This window comes from Maniola jurtina, chromosome 21 (assembly GCF_905333055.1).
Source record: "Maniola jurtina chromosome 21, ilManJurt1.1, whole genome shotgun sequence".
Classification (NCBI taxonomy): domain Eukaryota; kingdom Metazoa; phylum Arthropoda; class Insecta; order Lepidoptera; family Nymphalidae; genus Maniola; species Maniola jurtina.
The window spans coordinates 1,326,812-1,333,334 of NC_060049.1; the positions used below are offsets into that span (position 1 = coordinate 1,326,812).

The window sequence follows — 6,523 nt, forward strand, 5'->3', positions numbered from 1 at the left end:
TTTTGGATTATAGCTAAGAACACTCTCGATCAAGCCACCTTTCAAACAAAAAAAACTAAATTAAAATCGGTTCATTCGTTTAGGCGCTACGATGCCACAGACAGATACACAGATACACAGACACACAGATACACAGATACACACGTCAAACTTATAACACCCCTCTTTTTGGGTCGGGGGTTAAAAACTGAGACTGGTGTTTGAAATTTTGCAGCCCAAATGGACCGTAGTCTGTAATTAAATAATTGTTAAAATGTACATCACTCTGAAAGATAGAGATGCATCCCGGGTTTCTAATTTTTCGAAGTTATGTGTGAACGAACCTGAAACCCCCTAATATCCGAAACTATTAACCACTAAGCTATCACTTTTATGTCAATAGATAAAAGACAATAAATAAAAGCGGGCGACACAAACGTACCAAGTCGATATTAAATAATAAAAAGAGGTCGGCAATTGCACTCTTAACGCCGTTCGACTGCAATTCCCGACTAGACGAGGCCCGCTGCTGCTGGTGGCGCGGAAATAGAAAACCGATACAGCGATGCGTGGCCATGGAATAAGCGAACTACGCAACAATATATTCAGCCGGACGAAGAAGTTTGTTAATCTTCTAGTTATTCTAGAGGACGCCCGCGACTTCACCCGCGTGGATGTAAGATTTTAAAGATCTCGTGGGAACTATTTGATTTTCTGGGATAAAAGTTGTGTATGTCAATAACATGGACGCAAGCTACCTCGGTACCAAATTTCATACAAAGCAGTTAAGCCGAAGGGTCTTTAGAAATCCCGTAGAAACTCTTTGATTTGCGGGATAAAAAGTACCCTTAGTCCATCCCCGGGATAAAAGCTAAGTCTGTACCAAACTTCGTCAGAATCGATTAAACTGTTGCGCCGTGAAAAGGTAGCAGACAGACAGACAAACTTTTGCATTTATAATATTAGTATAGATTGTCGTTTAATTATTATAAAGGCTTGGTAGATAATAACAGAAGTATCAATAAAGTATGGCGACGTTCAACTGCATAATATTGGTATTTGACTGGAACTCCCGGAGACACGGCTCATTGCAGCAGCTGGCTTGAAAACTGATACGAGCTGTGGGGCCACGCAAATGGCGAGTTAATTTCACCTATTGTTTTGTTTGCCTATTTACTATATTTTAATATTACGCAATAACCAATGGACGTGGATTAATCTATAGCAGAAACAAAACTTATACTCAGGATGAAATGGTGCTCTAATTTGATGTAATGCGCTTAGCTAAAGCCCGGTATAATATTTGGCTGAAGTAAGATGCCCGCAAAGATTAGGGAAAGGCTTACTTTAGTTGATAAAACTATAGTTAAACCTATGGGAATAATTATACAATAACGACATTTAATAATATTTTTTATTTGTACCAGAAAGTTGTAACAATAAAGATAAAAAGAAAGAAAAAGTGGACAGGGAAGCACTTATCTCTATAAGAGATCTCTACCAGTGACCCTTGGCAGTGCGAGAGGTTGTAAAGGTAGTAGAATAGGTAAAGCAAAGATAGACAGTATTCTAGTACAGTAGTATGAAAAAAGCTTAATAGATATATTATGTTATATTATTATATATAGTTAGCAGTTAGTTAACTAATTAATAGTTAGGTATAGATAAAGTAATAAAGTGCGGCGACATTCCGTTGCAAATAGCGCTATTTGACTGCGAATTCCCAGAGACACGGCCCATTGCAGCTGTTGGTCTGGAAACCGATATGAGCTGTGGGGCCACGCAAATGGCGGGCTTATATCAACTATTTTAAGGTTTGGTTGTTTTTTGTAGGCATGCATCACGCAATAACCACTCGACTTGGATTAATCTATAGCTGTTAAAACATATCATCATCATGATCATCCCATCGCTTGCTCACTATTGAGCACGTGTCTTCTCTCATAGTGAGAACACATACCTAACGGACGGACGGACGGACGGATGGACAGACAGACAGAAAGACAGACAGACAGGTACCTTTTGAGGTACGGAACCCTTAAAACTGAAGAGAAAAGTTCAGTTACTAAAGCGTAGAGAAATTTAATTAGAAAATACATGTTTTACTATGATTATGCGGTTATTATCAAGTTTAAGTAATAAGTACAGATATAGTAATAAAGTGCGGCGACATTCTGTTGCACTAATAGCGCTATTTGACTGCGAATTCCCAGAGACACGGCTCATTGCAGCTGTTGGCCTGGAAACCGATATGAGCTGAGGGGCCACGCAAATTGCGGGCTAATATCAACTATTTTTTGATTACCTTTTTATTTTTTCATTATGTTTGGAAATCAAGGTCCAATTTGTCCAAAAGCCTTTCGCTAAAGTCTAGAATAATGTTTGGCTTAAATTAGACGCTAAAAAACTGAAGAGAAAAGTTTAGTTATTAAAACATAGCGAAATTTAATTATGAGCTGTGGGGCCATGTAATATTACATTACATCTAAGTGTGAACAGTGACAGTTAAAAGTAGGGTGAACGATATTTATATTTTATATTATATTTCCGTAGTTTGAAGGCAACTTTAGAGTGGTTATATTCTAGTAGTTAAGCCGTCAACCTCTTATTGGGGAGGTTGGGGGTCCGATTCTATTGCTGCTGTAACAAATTAAAAAAAAAACATGGCCGCCATGCAACTTTATAAAAAGTTCAGTGTTATAGCTGTACGGAACCCTTCGCGTGCAAGTCTCACTCACAGTTGACCGAGTATTCTGAATCCGTTTAACCTCTTATTAAATCTCTTCTCGAAATGTTGTTTCAAATAAATAAATCCTTATTTAAATAGGATTACAGATATTAAATAGCTGGTATTTATTTCTTTAGTGAGATCAGTTTAATTTCACCATTTAATGTTCTTCAAACAGTAAAGTCCTGGTCAGATACAACGCGTCACGGCAGGATTTATAATAATGTTGAATGAATTTCAGCCAAGCTGGGCAATCTTATTGACAACTAATCAACTACGTAGGAAATGTTATAATGCACAAGTTTACTGTGTGCGCAAACATAGGTGCACTCTTAATTCTCATACGGGACATCAATCAAACACGACCGGAGAAAAACCAAGTGCAGGACGGCTTTATGTGCTCTCTAAGGCACGTCGAGGCATTTCTGATTTGATAACATAGATAAACTTCAAGCTCTTTCCATCAACCGCTGACTCTGAGATTTTTTATGAAGCTCATAGTTAGCAATGTCTTGATATCTTGGATCCGTATGTCATCACTGACAACTCGCACTGTTCGAAGTTTACACGAGTTATTTCAATCAAGCGTCGCTGATGTGACGCGTTTTGTGTGACCAGAGCCTAAAAATAAGAGCTTGACCTTTTTAAAGTTTGAGAGATAGAAACGATGAGGAATTACGGAATAGCCACTGAATTTAGAATTTATCTGTAGAAATGGTAAAGTAGTATAAGCTTGTCGCGGTGCAGATAACTAGTAGGTCATCAGCATTGCATAAAAAGTAATAATGTGTTTAATGAACGTTGTATTACTATGCTATTTGAACTATTTCAGCTTCGATCGGGTAAAAATGTTGAAAATCTTTTTTTAAAAGTTACTTTATATAGAAATAAGTTGTAAGTTGATATTTAGTATATTCAACGACCGATATATTTAGATGGGTCATTCCGAACAAAAATTGTGTTCTATGAGGCTGTACAAAATTAATATGGCACTGGCCATCATGTTATAAACAAAAGCGAGTTATAGTTTGTAAGTCGTTAAGTTTATCAGTTTGAAATTAAATTAAATAATTTTAATAGATCATGTGTGAGTGTGTAGATAGCTAAAATTAAATCGTTTACACAAGCTGTCCATTAAATAAAAGCAGATACCATTTCTATCATGTATTCAGAATTCTGTGGTAATAGCTAAATCGAATGAGATCGCCTCAGGAAATATCAAGGCCAGGAAATATCCTTTAAGGGGACGGTATATTCCAGGTATAATTTCAAATCTAGAGATGGCGATACACATTGTATCGGCATCTCTCTTAGACGCCCCTGAACCGGTTGCGCATCGCCACAGTGTAGATTATTATTTTCACATCGCTCCTGCATTTAATCATTACGTCACCCCACTTCAGTGTTTACGATGGAGTAAAAAGTCAAGTTATGTATAAGTTTAAAATTCAAAGTTATAGTGATAAAAAATATTTATTATGAAATAATTAAAAATTTATTTAAAAAAATTAATCTGTAGGTATCATCAGAATCGATTACATTCGACTTCGCTGGGTTACTTTATTGTAATATATAACATTGCGTATCTATAAAAAATATGTGTACAAGTTAAATATTGTTTTATATACTACTAGAGGATCCCTGCGGCTTCGCCTGCGTTGATTTCGGTTTTTTTGAATCCCGTAGGAACTCTTCATTTTTCCGGGATAAAAAGTAGCCTATGTCCTTCTCCGGGATGTATCCCAAGTCTGTACCAAATTTCATTAAAATCGGTTCAGTGGTTGGGCCGTGAAAACGTAGCAGACAGACAGACACACTTTCGCATTTATAATATTAGTATGGATTTTAATGCACACTGTTGCCAAGTTACTATCATTAGTTAGTAAACAGTCACTGATAAAAAAAAACAACAATATTATAATGTACTTTTATTGTTTTGTCAACAACGAGAAATAATGAATGAGATCTATTAACAATCATGCTAATAGGTGTCTTTTTCAACCTGTATGCTTATTATAGTAGGAGATTTAACATTTCACCAACATTCATAGAATGAGATCACACACACACAGTAACATTAAATTAAAATGGGCCTAAATAACCTTGACTTAAGGTCCTAAATTCAATTACACCGATTTTAATTTCTGGTTCTGTCTGACTGGCTATACATGAATGGATTAATTTGAGCTATAAAACAAGGCGGTTAAGGTCTATTTTACGTTAACGTTCTCATTATAAACCCCTATCTGCCAGTTTTGGTCATTACTGTGGTGACCATTACATTTGGCCTTGAAAGAAGATACTTCACATGGATAAAAGATTATAGCATGGACAAGTCCAAGTTTCTGAAATTTTCACTTATTGATAATGATAATACTGTCATTCCTAATTACTTACATTTATAGGTAAATCTTATATTTTCTATATCTTATTGCTATTATAGATGCTGAGATTATAGAAATTACACTCAACTGAAATTCAATGAAAATATAGTTAGCACGGACATTACACAAGTAACTATTTATTGCATTTCACTAATTACCGAGATCGTAAAATCCTATTTTTTCATATTATCAAAACGTTTACAGTAAAAAAATATCACACGCGCTAGGCGTGCAAAAACACCTGAAAGAGATTATATGCACCTGCAGCCATAACAGGATAACATTATAATATATTTCGTGTTGTATAAAAAGCTGTTTTGTTTATAATCCTTGTTTTTGTTTATTCAATATGGTTACAGTCAAACCGGCCCGCTCGGAGCTAATAGCCATAAAAGTTAACTAATTAGGTGAAATATTCCAAAAGAGCATAAGTAGGTATGTACACATTCAATACGCTAACTTAACTGTTTACGTTAAGGTTCAAAGTCAAAGCGCTGGAGAAATGTTTTTATATGATACTGAACAAAGTCAAGACAGAGATTAAAATATTTTATAGCTTTTTTGTTATATTCAGATTCGGGCCATTGATTCAAATTTTAAATTTGTAGTAATTATTTTCTCTAATTCAGAAGCTGAGCTCTTTTTCTGGATGCCTATCATTAGGCATCCAGAAAAAGAGGTCATTACCTTTTCGTTAAAAGACAATTTTACGTTGACTGACATGAAAGCAAAGTGCCTAGTAAGCCAATAGACAATTCAGCTAGATGACATCAAAGCAGATTACCCAGTCAGCAGAGAGTCAACTTAGCTGTACGCCATAAAAACAGAATGCACAAGTAGCAAAACGTCTGGAATTGTGAATAGTCTGTATGATTAGAACACCTCATTAGCCAGACGTCAAATTACACAGTTGGATGACATAAACGCTGAATGAGATAGTATCTAAAACGTCTGGAAAAGTAAATAGTCTAAATGGTCTGTTGCTTGCTCCTTTTTTAATTTTTAACCAACTTCCAAAAAGAAGGTGGTTCTCAATTCAGCCTGTTTTTTTACCCCATTGCGGCAAAGCCTAAAGGAAGAGTTATGATTTTAGCAGTCTGTATATGTATGTGTGTGTGTTTGTATCCAGATTCTGTGTGTTCCACCGTAGCACCGAAACTACTGGGCTGATTTTGATGAATGAGGTGTAAATCCGGGTAACATAGGCTACATTTTATACGAAAAAAATTGACCTAACGGATGTAATATGAAAAAAAGTGGGGGTGAAAAGGTACTACCACTAACTAACAATTGTGCCAGGACTGGTCCTGATGGGATTTTGAAGTTTGAAAAGGTGCAGTTGGTTCTCTATATAACGTAGACCCGCACTAAGACAGGATTTTGAGAAATTTGATCTGTAAATTGACCAAATTATCATACAACAATACTACTT

General features: G+C 35.8%; 1 protein-coding gene across 1 annotated transcript in view; it reads right to left on the reverse strand.

The window, feature by feature from the left end:
* LOC123876331 overlaps nt 1-6,523 on the reverse strand; it is a 303,592-nt gene that overhangs the window by 57,815 nt on the left and 239,254 nt on the right. The window lies entirely within an intron of this gene.